At 41.8% G+C, this 22,313-nt stretch overlaps 1 pseudogene; it reads left to right on the top strand.

Moving 5' to 3' along the window:
- LOC135195239 (pyridoxal kinase-like) overlaps window positions 1–14,622 on the top strand; it is a 23,092-nt pseudogene extending 8,470 nt beyond the window's left edge.
- The last annotated feature ends 7,691 nt before the right edge of the window (window positions 14,623–22,313 follow it).

The raw sequence follows: 22,313 nt of genomic DNA, 5'->3' as shown, positions 1-22,313 counted from the left end.
TTTGATGAATGATACATTTAGGCTAACTTGATACCTTTTGAGCAAGTCCCTGATAGTTCATACTGACACTTGGTTTTTTCGTCGCCAGAAATCTTGTTAAAATAGTGAAGTTATGCTTTTAAGGTGGTGTTGCTTTGCTCCTAGTCAGAGGGAAGTGATGGCCAATCTTGATGTATGGTTGATTTTTAGGTGTGAAATATATCTTCTAGGAAAACTTTTACTTGAAAGCATACCGAATATTAAAGGTATCTAGTATTCCATGTATGGACAATAGACCTATCTCAGGTTCATGTACCAATAAGTGCCAATTTGACCAGTTACATCCATTTACATGGAAGTGGAGGGCAAGAGGTTAGGAGTCACTTGTATCCCTCTTACGTAGTTCATCATTACTGAAGGATATTACAGCTCTCTTACTCACACTGCCCTCCCCAAACTCCTGTCATTAGCATATGTATTTAGATTACATGCAGAATAGAATATGATAATGAGATATAGCATCCTAATTCCTTGGTATGTCTCATCCCCCTTCAAATATCACTGCCTAGTGCATCAAAATAGTAAATCACCTGGTCTGTTGTAAAAGTAAAATGCTTTTATACATGCAGTAAAATTAATCTTTTGTGTTAAGTGAGCTAACTGAAGAAAAAAGTATTCTTTATGCACCTAATACTTCTGTTTCCTTTCAGTTTGCGATCCTGTTATGGGCGATAATGGGAAGATGTATGTACCAGAGGAATTACTGCCACTGTACAGAGAACTATTATACCAATAGCAGATATTGTTACTCCCAAATCAGTTTGAAGCAAGAGTATGTATTTTCTATTTTTTTTAGGTATCAAGGTCTCCTCAGTATATAGAATAATAATATGATTATCACATAGATATTGATTAACCCTCTTAAGCCGGAGCCCTAAAAATCAAAACGTCTCCCGTATGCCGGGCCTGGTTTGGAGTGAGCGCGGAAGTGGAAAAAAATAATTTTTTTTTCAAAAAATTACAGCGCGCGTACTTTTGAAGATTAAGAGTTCATTTTTGGCTCCTTTTTTTTTTTTTTGTTCATTGCCTGAAGTTTAGAATGCAACCATCAGAAATGAAAAATAATATCATTATCATATGTAAATAATGCGATATATGGTAGCGAAAAAAAAAAAAAATTCATACATAATTGTATTCAAATCACGCTGTGCAGAAAACGGTCAAAGCTAACCAGTTACTTTCTTTTGCGTTGTATTGTACACTAAATTGCGATCATTTTGATATATAATACATTGTAAAACAATAAAAGTAACACGGAAAAATATTATCACAAAATGAGTACGAATTCGTAACGCGGCGGACGCAAAAAACATATTTTATTCAAAAATTCACCGTAATTCTAAATAATGTTCTAGAGACTTCCAATTTGTTTCAAAATTAAGACAAATGATTGAATATTACGATACTGTAAGAGTTTTAGATTAGAATTGCAGATTTCGAACCATTTCGGACGAGTTAAATTTTGACCGAATGTCGAAATTTAATATATAATTTTTTCATATGCACATATTTCGAAGATGGAAAAAGCTACAAACCTTCAATTATTTTTTTTATTGTATTCATCATGAATTTTGCGCACATTTTGATATATAAAAACTCTATAAAAAGGCTAATATGAAAAGGAGCAAATATTAGGATAATGCCATGTACGTATTCGGAGACTTGCGGCCGCGAATCGGCGCGCGGAGTGAAGGTAAATATTATTTTTCAAAAATTCACCATAAATCACAATATTGTTTTAGAGACTTCAAATTTGTTTCAAAATGAAGAAACATGACGGAATATTACTAGGCCGTAAGAGTTTTAGCTTACAATTGCGTTTTTCAACTATTTCGGTAGAGTCAAATTTGACCGAAACGTGGTTTTTTTCTATTTATCATGATTTATATGCAAATATTTCGAAAAAAGAGAAAAGCTACAACCTTCAAATCTTTTTATTTTTTAGTTGTATTCTACATGAAATTGCGCACATTTTCATATATAAAACTTTATGAAACAGCTAATTTTAAATGGTGCAAACATTTCGACAATCGCACACAAAAAATTCTGATTTTTTTCTCGGAAGAGTTACCGCGCGAACGTAATTTTTTTTTTTTTCATAAATTCACCATAAATCAAAAATATTGTGCTAGAGACTTCCAAGTCGTTGCAAAATGAAGGTAATGATTGAAATATTACTAGAATTAAGAGTTTTAGCTTTACAATTGCGTTTTTTCGACCATTTCGGTAGAGTCAAAGCTGACCGAAAGTTTGAAGAATTTTTGCACTTAAACGTATTATATGAAAATATTTCAAAACTGATAAAAAGCTACAACCATGGTTGTCTTTTGTTGTATTGTGCATGAAATTGCGCACATTTCCATATATAAAACTTTATGTAACGGCAAATTTAAAAGGGTGCAAACATTAGGACAATCGCACGAAAAAATTTATCGGAAGAGTTATCGCACGAACGTAAGGAAAAAGTTTTTTCATAAATTGCACCATAAATCGAAATATTGCTAGAGACGTCCAATTTGTTGCAAAATGAAGGCAAATGATTGAATATTACTATAATATAAGAATTTTAGCTTACAATTGCGTTTCTCGACCATTTCTGTAAAGTCAAAGTTGACCGAAGGTTGAAATTTTTGCAAATATCGTTATTATATGAAAATATTTCAAAAATTGATAAAAGCTACAATCATGAGTATTTTTTATTTGTATTGTGCATGAAATTGCGCACATTTTCATATATAATACTTCATGTAAAGGATAATTTAAAATGGTGCAATAATTATGTCAAAGTGACGAAATAATTTCCGGATGATGTGTCACTGATACTTTTTAGTGCGATAAGAAAGAAATTCGCGCTTGCCGCGCCTGCGTAGCGATTGTAAACAAAACAATGCCTTGATCCGTGAACTCCCAGCATCCCCCAAGGCGCGTGTGATACAAAAGTTTTCGGCTGGTAGGCCTATAAGTATTTTTTCCGCGAATTTTTAAAAAAAACTTTTTTGAGCCGACGTATGATACGTCCAATCGGCATACGGGAGACATTTTGACTCGACGTTTAATACGTCCAATCGGCGTAAGAGGGTTAAAAGAATGAAGGTTGAGATGTATTTACACTTTCTAAGTATACTAGTTATCTATATTAGATTAACATCAATTTTGCATCTGATGTATAGGCCAGTCCTTATGACACTCCTGATTGGCTGTTGATAAGCCAATCACAGGGACTGTAAACTCTCAGTCTGTCAAGAGAGTTCAAATAGGCAGGATGTATGTTCCACCTCTCCTGAGGGATACATCTTTCAAAGGTATCCCTTAGGAGAGGTGAACATACTAACTGTCTATGTGAACTCTCTGAGAAACTGGGAATTTTCCAGCCCTGTGATTGGCCTATCAAACAGCCAATCAGGAGAATCGTAAGGGACTGGCCTAGACATCAGGTGGTGCCACAGCTGATGTGAATCTAACTATAGTGGATGTAGGAAAAGATGCAGTGTTTAGCACACTTAGAATTGAGCTTTGTACTGTAAGATTTTTTCATCTTTATTTAATTTAAGACATCTTGAACCATACTTGCATTTTTAATTAAAAAATTGAAAGAAGACTTTAATAGTAAAATGACAAATGTCTACTAGCAAACTTCACATTTTCCAGATTGTTTTTGTAAATACGCTAAGAACACCTCTGGTTTGTTGAGTAATATTCATTGGACATACTTACAGCACTGAGTTCTAGTATTTTGTCCTTGGCTTTGCGAAAAGTACTGCTTTTTAATTTTAATTTTGTTCATGAAACTTACCTGTCAGATATATATATAGCTTTGTATTTTCTGAAGTCCGACAGAATTTTAAAAAAACTTCCGACACACGCAGTGGTCGGCCAGGTGGTTAGTACCCAGTTCTCCCCCCGCCGCTGGGAGGCGGGTATCAGGAACCATTCCCATTTTCCTATTCATAATTTTTTTCTGTCGCTGGTGCTGAAAACACCTGTTTTCAGTACCTCCGTCTTTAGGGATTTGGAAACTTTCATTGCCGCTAAGTATCCTATTGTCTTGATTTATTTACTTGGATTTGTGGGATTTGTGGTAGGCATACGCTATCTTAAATTCATTTTTGCATAAATATCTGAATCTAGTTAGGCTAGTTTCAGACGGGGTTGTCTGCCAAGATAGGTGTGGCTACCGAAAGCTTTGGTAGATCCGCACTTGTATGTACGAGGGGTATGGGCTTGCTTCTTTGTTGAGATTTGTCATGTAAGGAGTGTGAGACTTTGCTATCCGTAAGGAAGACGTATGATTCGTATGTACGCAATTAATCAGTAAACATGTCTAATTCCGTAAGGAAGACGTATGATTCGTATGTACGCAATTAATCAGTAACAAAAGTCAGGGTAGTGAACCTGCTAACCTTCCTGTAGACTTTATTTTGCCTAACCCTGTAGTAGGCTTACGGGCTATGAATATGTCTACGAGAGGTGCCCTCGCTCTCTTCATTGCTGTGAAGTGCTACTTCTGTAACTTGTTACTCCTAACCCTGCAGTGTTGCCTCGGGCCTAAGCAGTGTCTGTAGAGGAATTACCCTTTCTCTGATACTCTTTCGATTCGTATCTTAGAATCGAAAGTGCTTGCTTTAGAGAGTAAAAGTGAAGTGCAGAAGTGCAGTGGATACCCCTTGTGTAGTGGAGGGTGCGTCAGATCGGCCTCGTTTCGCCTCTAGGCCGGGACCTCTGCTTGACTCCAGGACCCGGGGAGGGAGCATGTCGAAAGCCTAAGGAGGGTTACAAGGAACCCCCACCGATCTGGCGTGCCTTCGGCAGTTTCTGATGAAAATCCCAGACTGCCAAAGTGCGTGCGCGTGCACGAATCCTGAAAGATTGCTTCTCGTCCTCCGAAGCGTCCTCCCCATGCAGGGTTGGAGCTTTCGGAAGGACTCGCGCCCTCTAAATAGAAGCTTTATAGAAGAGGACGCTTCACGTCCTCTCTCTCTCTCTCGTTATGCGTTTCAGTGAGAAGTAAGAAGGCGAACGTCGCCTGAATCTTGTCCGTCTTTCCACCGAGAAATACGTAAAAGAAAGTCATAGTAGCAGGAAGCTTTTGAGAGCGGACGCCCAGGGACGCTGGGATGGACTCCAGGCTGCGCGGGCGGGTGCACGCCAAGTGCGCGCCAGTGGACGCCGAGTGCGCTTTCCATGGAACGCCGAGCGCGTCCAGTGGACGCCGAGCGCGCGCACGCCGAGCGTGCACCACGCACGCCAGGTGTGTGCCTGGCCTGAACGTTTTCTGTTGAACTCTTCAAGCTCTTGTTTCAGATATGGGCCTAAAGAATGTTTACCTCTACCTCGGTGATACCTTCTACCTCACCTGCAAAGAATGTGAAGTAGGCAGTGCTTCGGAGAAGTTTAAAGTGAACAGACAACTTCTTCTTCGAAAACCCAGCAAGACATCGGGTTTTCGTGAATTCAAGAGGTCTCTGTCAATTAATATTGCTTTTCGCATAGGTGGATGGAGTTAAGAAAGCTCAAGGGGAATCTCGTTTGCTCTACCGCAACCTTTGCCATTCGGCCAATAAATTTAGTTGCCACTACCGCAGTCAAGACTTTGCGATAAGGCAGTTACGGGTTATGTAAGGCTGATGTCCTCACGTCAGGACTCTCGGCAAACGTTTCAGTGGGATTCTTGCAAAGGCAACTCATCAAAAAGGACGCTCTTCAGGAAAGCGCAAGACAGGACTTCCTTTGCCATACTGCCAATAAATTTTAAGCTTTAGCAGGCATTAGTTGTGATACGGGAGAGGAAGCTGGTTGGAGAGTTTCTTCCTCTTCCCAGGATAATTTTGCAAGCTTTTTAGCCCATCTGAAAGGGTTTTTCAGATGATAGATTTTGTTTAGTTTTCTAGTCGCGACTACGCTGCCGAATTGAACATCGTCGTTCTACCTGCCGTAAGCCCTCATCTCTTAACAGGATTCTTGCCCCTTCCTTCGTTTGAGACGGGAATCGAAAAAAATTAAATGCTTGACTGACTCCCTGGATTACGTTTTGTCAATTCAGTGACTTTCCCCCATTGACAATATACTTTCGTTTTTGTCAAGTAAGTGGGTATCCCCTCATTGACAAAATATCTCTTTGTCCCGTAAATGGGTTAGTTCTCATTGACAAAACATCTCATTAAACTGATATTGCGTAAGCGAATAAGTCTTATTGACAAGATTCGGAAGAGCTCTCATTGTCATCGCAGACTCGTACAAGAAATAGACTTGTAGACTACGTCAATGAACGCTTATGTCCAGTAACATAAGAAAGCTTGAGCTGACCTGCTTCGATTCTCTTAAGTTTTGTTCATGAAACTTGCCTGTCAGATGTATGTAGCTGTATTTCGAATTCAGCTATATATATGTCTGCCAGGTAAGTATGAACAAACTTATTGTGATATAATTTCATATTTTGCCTTGCGTTATTTTAATTCTGGTTGGTTCAAGTCATATACGCTTGCTGTAGTTACTTCTTCGGATGGCAACGAGAGGTATTGTCTATTTTAAGGACATTTAATCGTTACTCCCTGCAGCCTTCCAGGAGTTTCCGATTTATCTTTACCGTTGTATGGTAGTGTTCTGACGACACAAACGCAATCTATATATTTAGCGTTTTCTGTTTCGCTTAAATATACCAGCTTGAGAGTCTTTTTCCGGCTCAAAAAATAAACGGACCTATTTCTTCGTAGAATAGGGTAGCTGGCAAACCCAGACATAAGTTCAAGAGACGACGTTCGTAAGCTGCTGGCTGCTGCTGTCACGCTGTTGTCTGTCTTCCAGTTCCAACCGAGCCAGTAACAGATCGGGCGCTTGTCATGCGCCGTAGGTTACGTCTCTCTCTCCTGCGGGATGACTGACTAACCGTATCTCTGTGCTGGCGGTTACGTCTCTCCTGCAGGATTGACTGACTAAACTGTAACTCTGCCCTACAATCACGACTTTAGCCTAAGATTGAGGGGATTTCTTACGTGAATGAATAAACGTTGCATTCGTTTTGCCTTACTATGTTCAACAGAGTTATCTCTTAATCCTTTCGGTGCTCGTTACCGCACGGTATAGAACTACGAGTCTACCGCAAAACATTGCACTTTATATGCTCTCCTGCTTAGGCAAAGCGCAGCCTTATTAGGGAAGTAAGCATACTCGGGGAGGGAATGGATGAGCTTGCTGGGGACCATTTCCTTCCTGAAGAAGTTTGTTTCCCCAGAATAGACTGCAATTCAGACCACAGTTTTTTCCTACCGGGAAACTGAAATATTATTCAAGATCTAGGAATGATTCTGAACATCTCTAGTGCGTTTATCACCTGAGGTGATAGAAAGAAGGTGCCGGACATCTGGATAGGGTTTCAGATGTCCTGGATCTTAATCTGAAAGAAGTAAAAGCGATTCGGTAGTCCCTCCAGTCCTCGTAACGAGTTTTGGGAACCAGTGGTCAGATCAACTCTGATATTCCACAGCTCTCTCATATCTTAAGAAGTATCTTCTCTCGGTCCCTGTTCGAGTTTACGAGAAAGCCTATTATAACAACAGGCGTAGAATGTAACGATCCTCTAGAGGTTCGTTACCGGATTGCGAAAGTCCGTACGAATCGTCTCGATCGACGGCAGCAACTATTGACTTCCAAGTGGAATCTTTCTTTAGAAGTAAGTTGAGAGTTGTGGAGACTTTAGGGACGCCCTTTCTTTCATTCTTCTCTTCGATATGTTGAGGACGAAGAGGCTTCTTCTTCTCTGCTCCCTTATTCTCGATCCGGGATCGGTACATTAAACGCCATCCTATGATATTGAACGGGGATGGATATTTAGTCTCTTTTCCCCTTTTTTCAATCGCTTAGGAAATGTAATAAGAGGATTTATGACGTCACAGGGAGCGACAATGACGCTGATCGCCCCATGTTGGCCTTCAGGATCCTGGATTCACAGAGGTCACATACTTCCTAGTTCACTTTCCAAGGACCTTTTCCGAGAGAGTCGGTCTACTCTAACTCGAAAGGTACCTATAACCTCTCCGCTCTGAGTCTTGACTACGTTCAGGCTATCGAGATGTTGACAGGAATAAGATTACCGTCTTCCATTTCCGTCTGAAGAATGGATAAGCTGGCAGTCACAACTATTAAAGAATACGCAAATATGTTGTTGACGGCCTTTGGGCTCAGAGATTTGCGTCTGTCAAACAACAAAGCCCTTCACGATCTTTGAGTTCTGTGGAATCTCGAACCTCGCTCACCATCTACTTTTTGTCTCACCTGTTTTCTCGGGAGTCAGACACTCGTGCGAGATCAGGCGACATATAGTAGCCCTGAGTTTCTTGTTGACGAAGTCGGTTGCGTTTATAACACCCCCGATGATCGTGTAAACATGAGACCAGGTTGGACTGTCAGGCATTCTTCCTTCGGGACTGAATCGCCTTTTTGCTCCTCGCTCCTTTCTCCTGGCACCAGAAGCTCGAGTCAGGAGTTGATTCGCTGACGACGTTGGGTTGCGTTGATACACCCCCAAGGTGGTTTGCTTAGATTGAATCGCCCAGGCAGTCCAGACACTCATCCTTCAGCGAAGAATAGTGCCTTATGGTCTTCAGGGTACAGCCTTGCTGTCCTTGATTCGTCTGACTGGTCAACTGGTTCGGTCACCTGACTTAGTACAGACGGACTGACTGTGCATGTCCAGATCGAAGCTTTCAATATGGAACTTAGACGTAGTCTGAAGTTCTTGATGTCAAAGCATTTCGAACCTCTCTACCTGGTTAACTTCTTGCATGTGATCAGGAAGGCCTTCTTCTAACCACCTAGATACGACAAAGAGGGTAGTGAGATTTTAAGCCATCGTCACAAGTTTTGGCTTTAGAGAACACAAGGCGGTGTGCTCTCTAACCCTTCCGTTGTGGCCTAAGAATGGTAACCCGTTTGTCCTTGGGCCAGGAGCTTGGAAGCAAGGATGGCACAAGTTAGTGGGCAGGAGCCAGAGAGAGTCCTGTGCCCTGTCGGGTCTCTCAAGTTTTATCTACATAAAACTCAAGAAAGTCGAAGTCAATCGGGCAATCTGCAGTGTTCCGAAAAAGACCAGACTTGCCCATATCGAAGAACAGCCTGGCTTTAGTGTTAAGGAGTTCTTCAAAAATGCTCCTTCATTGTGTTTGCACAAAGATTTGAAATCTTTTATCTGAATGCCCTCACGAGGTGAGGGCGCGGCCTCGGAAGCATTTCAACAGAGCATGGCACTCAGCAACATCCTGAGTACCATGTTTTAGCGAAGCAAACTCTGTGTTCACTTCACACTCCCTGCGAGATGTGAAGATGGCATATGAGATCTGCTGCTCGCTAGGGCCATAACGTGTCTGCAGACACAATCTTGGGGGCAAGAAGTACCACTCATCCTATCCTGTAGAAATGGTTAGGAAGAGCTCTTAATTTAGTTGTTGAGTCGCCGACAACGGCGACCTTCTTAACTCTTAAGCCTTAGTTAACACACCTTAACTTTGGCTAGGTTGGTCAGGTGGTGATATATATATATATATATATATATTTATTTTACTTCTTAGCCCTCATGGTATGGTCAATATGGTCTAGTCACGTCGTGGTCTCGCCCTGTTGACAGATCATCTGGAGTGCACCAGCTATATAGGTCTCTACCTCGCTGGCAACTCTAGTAGCACAAGCAGACTTACGTGGCAGTAACCACGAAGCCAGCTATGCTAACATGGTGGAACCAAGATGTAAATCATCTGCATGCATTTGTTTCCCAAAATCCTTCTATTCTGTCCCTTCCCACCTCCAAAGGTGGGATTCAGCTATATATATATCTGACAGGTAAGTTTCATGAAACAAAATGATATTGTTATGATACAATAAAGTTTGTTCATACTTACCTGGCAGATATATATAATCAAATACCCACCCACCTCCCCTCAGGGGACATTGAAAAATAAAATTATGAATAGAAAATGGGAATGGTTCCTGATACCCGCCTCCCAGCGGCTGGGAATGGGTACTAACCACCTGGCCGACCACTGCGTGTGTCGGAAGTTTTTAAAATTCTGTCGGACTTTCAGAAAATACAGCTATATATATATCTGCCAGGTAAGTATGAACAAACTTTATTGTATCATAACAATATCATAATTTGTTGTATGGAAGAACTGAATACTCCTGTAGTTTCATTATTCAAGATAAGAGGTTATTATCTTTCTCTTCAAGATGTTTATCATTTTAGGAAATTTAATTTGTTTTTATGGAAATGGTTTGAAGTGAGGCAGTTGAATATTTAAAAAATAAAAAAGAGTAACAAAGAAATGAACGCAAAGTCCAAAAAGTTTGAGTGTTTTATAGATTAAAAAATCAAGTGAATTTAGTTTTTTTGGTTTTCAGTTATAGTGATAGGTTATAATTTAAGGTTATATTAATAAGTACACCACCAAGCCAAAAGGTTTTGACTCTCATAGGGCTGGCCAGTACGGGGTATAGGGTGGGTTATTTGTAGATGACTTCATAATAAACTGGGTTTTTATTATGCAGAACTATTCATGAGACAAAATTGTCTAGTTTGGTTTTAGTGTTCTAAATTTAGGAGTTATCAATGTTTCCTGCAGATAGATAAATCAATAGTTTGCTTTGGCTTCGGTACAAAGTGCAAGGTCCACTAAACTATGCTCGTTTGCCAGTGAGTGTAGTTGCTGTAAGAGAAAATCATATCATCTGTAAGTTGTAGGTCAGATGCAGCTTGTCATAAATTTAGCTTGTATGTTGGATTCATTCTTTAATGGTGGGCTTATTGTTGTAAGAAAATGAATATTTCATTGCTTATTTTTTTTTCATATATGAATATATTTCAAAGGATTTCTGAGTGGTCTAAAAATTTCAAATGAGGGCGATGCAGTCAAAGCCATGGAGTGGTTTCACCAGCAATGGGGTGAATACAGTTGTATTTTCAAGCACTGACTTAGGAAATGACAAGGAATTAATGGGAATGGCTTCTTCAACTTCCAGTGAGTGTGATATGCAATTTTTTTAAGTGTATTAATCTGTTGAAATTCTTGGTATGGTTGTCTGTTGGTACTAAAACCCATAGAACAAGCATTGCAATATATACTTTTGTCAACTTGATGTATATTTTTGAAAATAAGGATTGCATCTTTTTAATTATTTAATTGTTATAAGATTCTGATTAATCTTTGTCGTTAGAAATTACAATGTAATTAGTACCTGTTTGTGTATTTGATAAGTACAGAATTTGAAAGTGAGGAGCTTTTAAATTTTGTTTTGATGTACAAAACCTTTCAGATGGCACAGGAACAAAGTTGCAGATTCGTATCCCTCGGCTTCCTGGTGAACTTTACTGGAACGGGAGATTATTTGCCTGCTCTACTTCTAGCTTGGATGCATCATAGTAAAAATGACCTTCAGGTAATTCATTTTTTTGTTTTCATCTCTTCAGTTTGTCCATATACAGCAAATCCAACCTCTTTCACTAATGGAAATGGAAGGTTAAGGTCCAGTTTGCTGCATCAGTAACTGGTGCTGTGATGCCTGATAGGCACAAGTAACCTAGTGCTAAGTATAATATATCAACAGTGAAAGTTCATTGATTGAGTGTTCCAATCTAATGTTGTGCAGGTATAATGCGTGAGCATTATTGTTGTATGTTGCTTTTGGGCATAGCTTAAGAAGTTTTAAGTGCTTGTTGTGAAAGTATTAATAAGTCATCCAGCAAACTCAGTTGGCTGCAGCACTCCATGTTTCGAACACCAACTTGGAAACTTCTGGCTGAAATGTTTTGGCACTGTTTGTTTCTAGGGCTTGATAATAACTAAACTTCATGAAGTATACTATTGAATACAGTAGTACTTAAGCATCAGTCAGAATAAGCCACTGGCTTCGTTTGTAGTTAATGTTGTGATTCAGGTATAATCCAAACTTTTAGGTTAGGTTAGGTAAAATCTATGGATAATTGGCTAGTTTAGCAGGTCTGCTTCAGAACTTGTTGCAGGTCTAACCTGTTTGTCCCAATATTCAGATCCATTTAAAGCCAGTAAGCTGTTGCATTTTCTAACTGCTTCATCCATAGTAGTTTGATGTGATCATTGCCTAGAAATGGTCAAAATTGTTCTAGTAGGCTATCATGAATCAATGAGTGACATTCTAGTTGAAGATAGCTTGGGGTTATGTCAAGTGAATTGACAAGTTACTTCTTGAAAGCTGGGATGTCTTTGTTATTGACTTTTATGCCATCCCTCTACAATACTGTACATGACTAGATAGTGAGATCTTTGATAGATTCTTTTGCTTAGATTTGAGGGATCAACCAGTAGACTGCCATAACAGCACCTGTCATTCTATAAACTTTGTCCAGAAGGCTTTGTTTTTCCTTGTTGCCAGCAGTCATTCACAAAGCATAACAGGGCCAATTTTTTTTTGCAACTACTGCTACTGTTATCACCAGCCAGTCATCCAGATATCACTTTTTATGCTGTTCCGCTAGTGCCAGGGGCTGGGATAAGACTTGAAGATGATTGCAAGGCTGAAACATTGGACTTGGAAATTAAGAACCTTCCTTGCCCAAACAAGTAGTAGCACTAAATCCACTCTTCCTGATGGACTGCAGCACCAACCCCACCATCTCCATCCTGAAAGCGGTTTGACGCCCAAACTTGTCAGATAGCTGATGTCAGTTATTGGCTATCTTCCTCCAGTTGCCTTTGGCACATAAAACAGGGAACTGTCAGAACCCAGGCAGTCTCTATTATCTTTTTTTTATCACCAATTTCTCGAAGATTGGCCTTGCTTGGAATCATCAGTCACTGCTGCACAACTGGAGTTCCACTGGTTGTGATGAGAGGTGGTGGTGGGGGAAGACTTGTCTGTATACCTGCTTTAATCTAGTAAATACTATCCTCCCTTTTTTTCTTTTTGGACTGGTAGGGTGATTACTGCCTTCTCACTGAAGTTTAATTTGTTATGGTAGAATGAAAAGATTACCTAGATTGGGCACTTGGTGTCACTTGCTGTTTGTATCTCTGGTACATCGACACATTTGGGTGTAGAACCCTCCTATCGGGGTAGATTGCTACCTTGAGGACAAAGCAAATTGTTCAAGAGTTTCCTGGACTGTGCTTTTTTGGAAACAAAAAAAAAAACATTGATCCAAAAGGTCAGAGACCTCTAGTCCTAGAATTCCGAGAGCCATGATCTTCGCATGCTGCTATTCATTAACACTCAGAGCAGATACATGATCATTGTAATTTTAGACATTCTTTTGGCCTTGGTGACATTCGTACATGGCCAGGAACTCTTGGAGAAACCAGTCAATTTTTGTTCAAGTAGCAAAAATGAGCAATGGGTGGCCATGTATCTTACATGCACTTTCAGTTTCCTTGTCTGTGCCTTATCTTTATCACAGTTTGATGTCCAAATGGTGCTGGCTAGTTTTAAGTGATGGTGTCACTTTGTGCAGTCATCCTGTACCTCTACTGCAGATGCTTAAGCTTTGGAAAGTTTTAACAAGATCTTTTTAATCATTTACTGTCAGGAGACAAAAAGTGGAGAAAGTGAAAATTTTAAAAGATATATAAGCCAATAATGGGAAAATTATTAAGCCCTGCCACACGGTCAAACTTTCCCTGACAGACTTTTTTTTGTTTGAAGTGACGTCAGAAGCGGAGAAACTGCGGATAAGGTTCTGACTTTTCCCGCTCCTGATGTCACATCGAACAAAGTTTGAAAGTGTGGGCCAGGCTTTAGAATAACACAAACTTTGAAGTAGCTAATTGATGCTTATCAGTGGTTCCAGGTGGCAAATGTGTTGCTAGATGAGTTTCATGAAGCTAATTCCTTACATATTCTTCCAATGAATAATCATGACTGTATATCAAGGAGAAATACCAGTATAAACAAAGGAGGAAATAACATATATAAGTACATATTCATGAATTTAGATTCCAAGTGTCAGCCCAGTAAGATCTCAGTGTCTGGTTAAATTACGGTTAGTAATAATAAGTGTTTAAAGTAGGATATTTTAATTAATTTTTTTTTTTATTGATATTTTCAGGTTTCAATCGAAAATACAGTGGGTTCCATGCAAGCTATCCTGCACCGTACTTTCAAGTTTGCACAGGCTGAGGAAGGAGAAAGTACTTCCTTATCTCCTAAGAGCTTGGAGCTAAAGCTCGTACAGAGTATTGAAGATATACAGAAGGCCAGAAACGTTAAAGTAAAGCTGTTTGTTAAATTTTAGTAACTATAGTTTATATTTTGTTGATATATTTTATTTTCCTATAGTGCTATGAGTATATTCAGAACCAAAGTGAAACACTCATTATCAAGATGGTTGACATCTGAATGCCTAGTGATGCTAAAGTTAATTCTGCCAGACACTATTGTTATGTAATAATGTAAATTAATACCAGTTTGGGAGGATTTTATTGTTGCAAATTTTTTTTTTTGCATTGAGGTACTTTTTTTAATGACCTTACATTTGTGCAATGCTTATATTTTTTCCTTTAGGTTAACAAAGTGTATATACAGTCAATAACAACTTATCAGTCTTCTGTCAGTGCAAGTGACATTTGACTAAGTAAGCATATTCTGATCAAATCTTTGACAAAAACCTTTACTTTGGTTTTTCACTTTTGATTTTAAACCTAATTTCCTCATTCTGAGGTTAAATTTTTTACATATTCTTGCTCTGCTCTGTGACAGTGATTTGATTTTACAAGAAAAGGTGATTGATGCCTCCTCATTGGTGGTATATAAGAGAACTTGAGTAACTTGGGAACTTGCAGAATACCTTTGCAGTAAGGCTACTAATTATCAAACAGTAGGGTTTTTATCAATGGTTATAATCAGATTAGACAAGAGCTGAATATCCAAAGAAAGAATCTTCCATTCTATGATCTCTTGATAAATTGATGATGTTAAAACTGTGTACTTTTACCAGTTTCTTACACATGAAAGTTCCTTTATGCAGCTAAATTGTTAGTAAAAAATTCATGATGCAATTTTCTTCATATAGTTACAATAAAATTATGGCATATTATGAATTTGTTCATCTGTATAGTGTTATTTTTCCATCTATTCCATGTATGTTTAGTTGCAATATGTGATAGTCATTAAGCGAATAAATATTTGGCAGAATTCCACACTGTCATAACTAGGATGTTTAAAGTAAGCCGATAGTGGTGTATTGGTGGTCTTGTAGCTAATAGCTGTGCAATCCACCAATAATGTGTCTTCCATTACCAGTGTTAGAATATAAATAGATGTTATTTGTTGTCTAACGTCTTATAATTTTTACACTGTATTAAGGAATTCTTAGGTCCAAGACAATTATCCCCAATTCCTTTAAACATTTTATGAAATTAGTGTTAGGCTGTCATACTGATGCTTAGATCCTACTGATATATCTCTATTGAATATGACCAATTGTTTGAAGTATAATATTACTTGCAACTGGGAAATCAGGGAATAACATTCATTTTACAACTGCAGTTATACGTTAGTTTCATATCAATGTAGGTAATAATAATTATAATGATCAGTTTATTGTGGTGAAATCATTAGTCAGGGAATATTTTTGTTCAGATAAATAATTTTGTGCTCTTTTAATTTTTGTTGGTGCTGATTTTTTATATACTGTATATTTACATATTTCTTTAGTAAAATTTTGTGTATGAAGGATAGTTTTATATGATCATACGACAAACAGGCATGATTTTCTGTATGCTTATCGTTCACTGTGTGATTGGTAACTGTTTATGTATATAAATCACTCAATCTACAACCAGTCTATATTATGAAACAAAATTGATTTGGAATTCGCAACATTTAATTCTTCTATCTAAATTCTGTTCAGTCTTTTAAAGTATTTGATAAGTTACAAATTCTATTGTCTTTCCCCAAGTTCATAAAAATAATTTTGAAGCCTTCTATAGGGAATTAAAATAATGGATTATTTGGGGCTTACATACTGTTATGTTGTAATGCAAGAATGATTGGTTACTGCAGTTCTGAGTATTGTTATCCCTATTCTATTTAAGCAATCTTTCAGGTGGCTTAAATGTTTTATGCGGATCAGCATTGCAAGGTTGCTATTAGATTAGAAGTTTAAAAATTGAATGCAGAAGTCAACATTGACATTTTATCTATTGCAAAAATTAAATACATTTTTGATAACACAGGCATAAATGTCAAAAACTTGCTTTAGAATATAGCTGATCTTACTTATCAGATTGTATTCTGTGATAGACAGTTTTCAAGGTACATCACCATTGCCTTGGCAGGGTTCATCTTCATTCCATTATCATGCAACAAGTGAAGGTAGGTTTGGCCCTATTTTGTAATAATGCAAATATTTTTTTTCACACAAAGCCATTAATCATGTACATATCAGACTACCCTACTCACGGACTTTCAGAGATATGAACAGACAGGGTCACAAGGTAAAAATGTTAAAAATTTTCAAAACAATTTGTATGTTTCATAACTACAAACCTTTGCTTATGTTGGGGTTTATCATGCCACATCCGTGAAAAGAGCTTTGAGGGAAGCAGTCCGACTGCAGGAGGAACATCAGGAACGGACTCGGTCAGGAGAGGACAGCTGAAGCTGCCACTATGTGTGTCAGGAAACTGTCTTGATCAGACGAGGTCGGCAAAGCTGTCCTCAGACACAACGTCTCCCTTTAGGGCCACTGGTTCATCTTCTCGTGGTCATGGACCTACATCTTCATCCTATGATAACACCAAGGTTGAGTAGGAACAATAGACCTTTACGTATGGGAATACCAATGGGATTTGGATGTGGTGTTACCGTGAACAACGTTTCACTTGGTCGTGAGCATGGGTAGGGAGGCAAGACATGCTGACTATCTCATTTTGCCAGGTTACTCTTCTTGAAAGGTAGAGCAGAGGTGCAGTCCCAGCCCCACAGAGCTTGGAAAAGTAGAATGATCTTGAGTGGCAACCTCGTGAAAAGGGGGCAGGGTTGTGGTGGGGCTGTTGTAGGCATTCTTCATGGACGTCAGCCAACCGTCCACGCAATAATTTGGCGGAAAATGTTTCTCGAAGAAAAATCCATTAACTATGAAGATTTTCACATGATCGGGGGGAAAATTCTCAAAAGAGCTGTCTCATTCTTCTCTAAACCTCCACATGAACGTGGATGAAGGCACGGCTCTGTACTGTCCTGCGTAGCAACCGTTTTCAAGCGGGAATGTGAAGGAATAATGCATCCACATAGTTAATGCTTCCACAGGCTATGTAGAAGAAACTCAAAGTCTAAGTATGTCCATTTTGTTGTATCTCGGTCGTGCAGTCACATAAAAAAAAATCATGGCTGTGTAACATTGTGACAAGGACAAGGCTATAACAGCCTACCCCAGGCCTCTCTTCTTCCTTGTAGAAAGTGAAGCAAGAAACAAGCTCAAGCAACGTTGCACAAAACTGCGAATTCTTCCTTCCTTGGAGATAGTATCTCCAGCTTAGACATCCAGAAACTGCGGTGGCATCTCTGAAAACAGGCAACTAAGATTGTCCTTGAAAGGAAAAAGCAGGGGGGAGATATCCTATAATGCTAGGAACTACTCTGGCACTGAAGAAACACTCATCTGTCCCATAGGAAAATGGAAGGGAGGGGAAAGACGACTATCTGATGGCAGACGCACAGTGGCGGAGGGAAGGCACTGTTGTGGCCTATAGCAAAGACGAAGGAGAAGGCTCAGCTTCTGCAAATCCAGCATCGAAGAAGGTTAGACTTCTGCAAAAAATGTAGACAGAACAGCTGCTGGTCTTGAGAAGACTTATCAAAATCAGCAACTCTGTCTAAAGGTCCTATCCTCTACATCATCTGAAAGACTAAAACATTACATTAAAAAAATTGTGTAAAAAAAAAAAAAAAAAAAAAAAATAAAAAAAAAACTGCTTGTTCAAAGAGAACAGACTTCAGAGAAAAGATGTTCCATATACAGGCAGTCCCTGGTTTTATGGTGCTTGTCTAGCCTCATAAAATTGATTGTTTATGGGGCCATTAACCCTCTACGCCGAAGCCCTAAAAATCAAACCTCTTCTGTATGCCGGCGCGGTTTGGGAGTGAGCGCGGAAGCGGAAAAAATTTAATTTTTCAAAAAATCACAGCGCGCTTAGTTTTAAAGATTAAGAGTTCATTTGTTCCGACACGCATACAAACCTTCGGTCCTTTTACAATAGGAAGGTACTAGCGGCAGCTGGATAGGTCGTAAGCTTTCGAACAAGGGTTCGGTAGTTAACTGCTTGTCCGACAGGCGCGCGCGCGACTGGTATGGTAACAAATCACTTTTGCTTTCGGCCTGCTGGCGTGGTGGACGTGTATCATCGCTCTCTGCCCGCTTCATCGTCGTTTGCTTTCGCATGATTGTGTTTTTCTTTTTCTATGTATCTAGTGAAACTGAATTGTAAGTACAATCATTTCATTGAATTCAATTGTGAATTAAAGGATCTTGGTTCACAACGCCTCCGATTACCCGAGTGCCGGGACTGAAGGGCGTAATTGCGGGAATTCATTTTCCCAGAATGATCCTCGTATTGTGTATGCTCGGTGCCGAGGGCGGGTGAGCGCTCGCTCCGAGCGTATATTGGGTGGAAATAATGTGTAGATGAAAATCGTAAGTAGTGCTCTTTCATTTATAATTTTTTGACCTGTATGCCCGTTGCCGAACGAATGCGCTCGGCACGGAAACTTATTCAGTATGAAAGTGGAATCGCAAGTACAGTATTCTTTTTCATTTTCAATATATTATTTTTTTATTGTAGCAATACTCATTTGGATCAGTTTCCGAGCTTGCCCGGAGATTGATCCTTCCCCTTTTTTTTTTAATTTGAATGAAGTGAAATCGCAAGTGCAGTTCTTTTTCATTTTCATTTTTTTATGAGATTGCATTGTTGACTGGATCATGTTCCGCTATTCACGGAATTGATCCTTCCCCTTTTTTATTTGTATAAGTGAAATCGCAAGCGCAGTAGTCTTTTCATTTTCATATATTTGTTGATTGCATCATTTCATTATGGATCAAGGTTTCCAGAAACCTTGATCCATAAAGGTAAGGAATGAAACCTTTCACCCTTGCGCTTGGTACCGAGGGCGCAAATGCTCGATCCGAGCCCTTATTCATTGTGAAGTGAATCGTTTTGCAAGATGCATTTTCATTTTGTTCCAAAATTTATATTGATGCATCAATTTTATTTGGTTCAAGTTCCGCTCAGTCAGGGAATTGATCCTTATGCTTGTATTCGTGCCGATGGCACGCTTGCTCTAGGGCTCTTATTTTGTTGTTGGGTACATGGGGGGACTGTGCGGGGGTGGGGGAACGAGACCCCCCCCGCTCAGTTCCCACAGATGACTCATTCCCTTGGGGGGGGGGAGGGGGAGGTTATCGGCGTTCTCTCCTCGCCCGATCCGTACGAGCGCGGGGGAGGGCGCTCGGTGCCCGATGTACAATTGTATTAGGGGTCTTCCACTCGTTCGGGAGGATAAAAACAAACCCCCCGCACGAGGGGATTTCCCCCCCATTAATCGCTACTACTATTATTTCCGCAGGTGCTACTGCCACGAGGGTGGACCTTGGTGAGGTATGGGCGTCCTTCCAATTGCAGAGCTTGCTGGTGTCCAGGCCGGGGGCTGCGGTTCTATGTCTGGGCCTACTGCGGTCACCCATGGAGTGGTGACCACGCAACCAGGTGACGACGTCCCTCCCACACCTGGTGTACTCGCCTCACGTGGTAACAGTCTTGCCTACAGCCGCTGTGAAGTGCCGTTCGCCGTACCGAGAGGGGGGCGTGCCGCCGCCGCTCGTGGTTGCCGCGCTGCAGCGACCACACTTCCGCTGCCCTAGAACTCGCCCTGGACCTGCCGCCGGTACCAGGATGTTGCTGGCTGCTGCTCCACTTCCTGTGTTTCCGGTCTGTGCCTGCCTCCGTACCTGCCGATTCTGGGCTGACTGTCCATGCAGTTGCTGCGCTGGCTGGCCCTGCCGTTGCTGCGCTGGCTGTTCCTGCCGTTTTGCTGCGCTGGGCTGTCCCTACCGATGATGTGTGGCCGTGCCTGCTGTTCCTGGATGCCCATACCTGCTGATGTCGTCCCTGTTCGTGGTGTTACTACCCCAGACTTTGGTCTGTCTGTACAGGTGCGTCCGGGCCCTGTGGCTTCGGCTACAGCAGCCCCGGCTCCGCCCTGGATAGCAGATCTACGTCTGTCCTGAGGAAGCTGACGAAGAAGAGGAGGAAGGTGTCGTGGTCGTCGTCTTCATCTTCTTCATCGTCGTCGGCCGCCGGCCTCTTCCCCTTCGACTTCTAAGGGGCTTTACAGCCGAGGAAGAAGTAAGGTCGCCTCCTCCCATCCTAAGAAGTCTCCCTCGGGAGCTTCTCGGGACCCTCTCACCTCGGTGGGACGGGAGGGTTCCTTCCGCTGGTCCTCCTGCTCCTTCGGAGCGGGGGCCGTCCCGTTTCTTCTTCCGCAAGGAAAGAAGACTACGGGGACAGAGGGTTACCGGCTAACACGGTACTTCCTCGCCTGGTGTCAGTGGTTCTGCCACTGCATCAGGGTCCGTCTCGGCCTCTCGTTCGCGGAAGGTACCGAGTGTACGGTCGCCTACCAGCGACCGTGCAGCCAGGAACCAGACCTCTGAGTCCGCCTCAGCGTCAGTTCACGGCACGGGGCGGAAGACTGGTGACAGCCGCTCATGCGACTCTCACCAGACCAGCTCTCACTCTCGCGGTGAACAGCTGGCTACCCGGGGACGTGACGGTCCACGACGACCACGGGCTGAGGCTGGGGAAGAGGTCCTCCCGTTCGCCGGTGCCAGCCACGGCTGGAACCAGCGACGTGACGTGCCGTGAGGACAAGCACCGGTCTCACTACGACAGTGGAGCCTGCAGGTCGCCTGACCGTCGCTCTCACAGAGAGCGATCGGGAAACGGCAACCAGCACCAGCTCTTCTGACACTCGAGATCGGGGCCGCTGTGCTCAGTCCAGCCGTTCTCCACAGCGAGACGGTTCGACCAGGCCTGCAGCTCGATCGTCACCGCGGTTTGACGATCGCCTGCAGCCCTCCAAGCCTGCTGGTTCTGCCAGCGAGCGACGAGGGATGGGAGCGTCAGGTCTGCCTCTCCCGTACCTTCAACCTCCTCGGGTTACACCGGGAGGAGCGAGGTATTGAGGAGTGATCGTGAGGGGTGCGCCCCTCATGATCCCACCACGACGCCCTACGTGCCAGGCACGGTTCTTGGACCGACCAGGAACGTATGCGCAAGTGGATGGGGAAGACCGAGAGGGCTGTCGCTGTTCCCCCTCTTAGGAGGAAGGTTCTCGGAATGCTCTTGTTCGAAGGGCTTAACGTCCCACTCTGCAAGATGCTGTGACTTCGAGATCCGAGGAAAACTTTGCCGAGGTTACGGCGCTTGATTCGTCAGCACAATGACCTCGGGGAAGGATCGCCGCTCCCACCAGCAGAGCCACGTCTCGGCTCGAGTCGTTTTGGGGGCCCGAGAGGGAAACCCAAATTCGACGGTGGGTCGGCCGCGATCGGAGCTTGCCGACTGTGTTGAACCAGGTAGCTCTCGTCTCCGGTACAAAAAGAAGGCTCTCTCAGTTCTGGACGGTCGAACAAGCTACTTCACCTCCTCTACTGCGACAGAGGCGTGTTTATACGTGTTTCGGTTACACCTTATTAAATCCCCTTCGGTCCTCCTGAGGGTTCGACCTCGACGAGGACTGGAATGAGTCGGAGCGGTTATCGGCTCTCTACTGTTCAGGTTGTCGATCAACCCACCCAGACGACGTTCACAGTGGCGGCAGACACTTACCTACAGTATGAGTTCGTAACCCTCCTCGGGAAAACGTTTTCTCCTGACGATACGTTTTCCAGGCTCTGAGAGGCCATCGCCGTAAGGCGATGGCTGCTCCTTTTCTTCTCCAACTGCTAGATCTCGATTTCTACGGGAATCGAGAGGACCACCAGCCGATATCATCTGACGAATTCGGTGGGGTTTTGTTTCGCAGAGTGCTTAGAATTCTACGGAATTTCTAGCGCACTCAGAGTGTTCGAGTTTTTTACGATCTCCAAAACACTCAGGCGAGACCACGGTCTCAAAGTGAGCGAGAATCCCCGATATTTGTTACACGATAATCGGGAACCTCGCTTATGCTCGAATTCTGTAAATTTCTAGCATTTGGAAGAAGACTGCTGCTGAAAGAAGGAGTATCCACAGTAGGCGCTTAACTGGAATAGAGAA

This window comes from Macrobrachium nipponense, chromosome 16 (assembly GCF_015104395.2).
Source record: "Macrobrachium nipponense isolate FS-2020 chromosome 16, ASM1510439v2, whole genome shotgun sequence".
NCBI lineage: Eukaryota > Metazoa > Arthropoda > Malacostraca > Decapoda > Palaemonidae > Macrobrachium > Macrobrachium nipponense.
The sequence above is the reverse complement of the archived record's forward strand: the minus strand, read 5'-3'. Positions and strand labels throughout refer to the sequence as shown.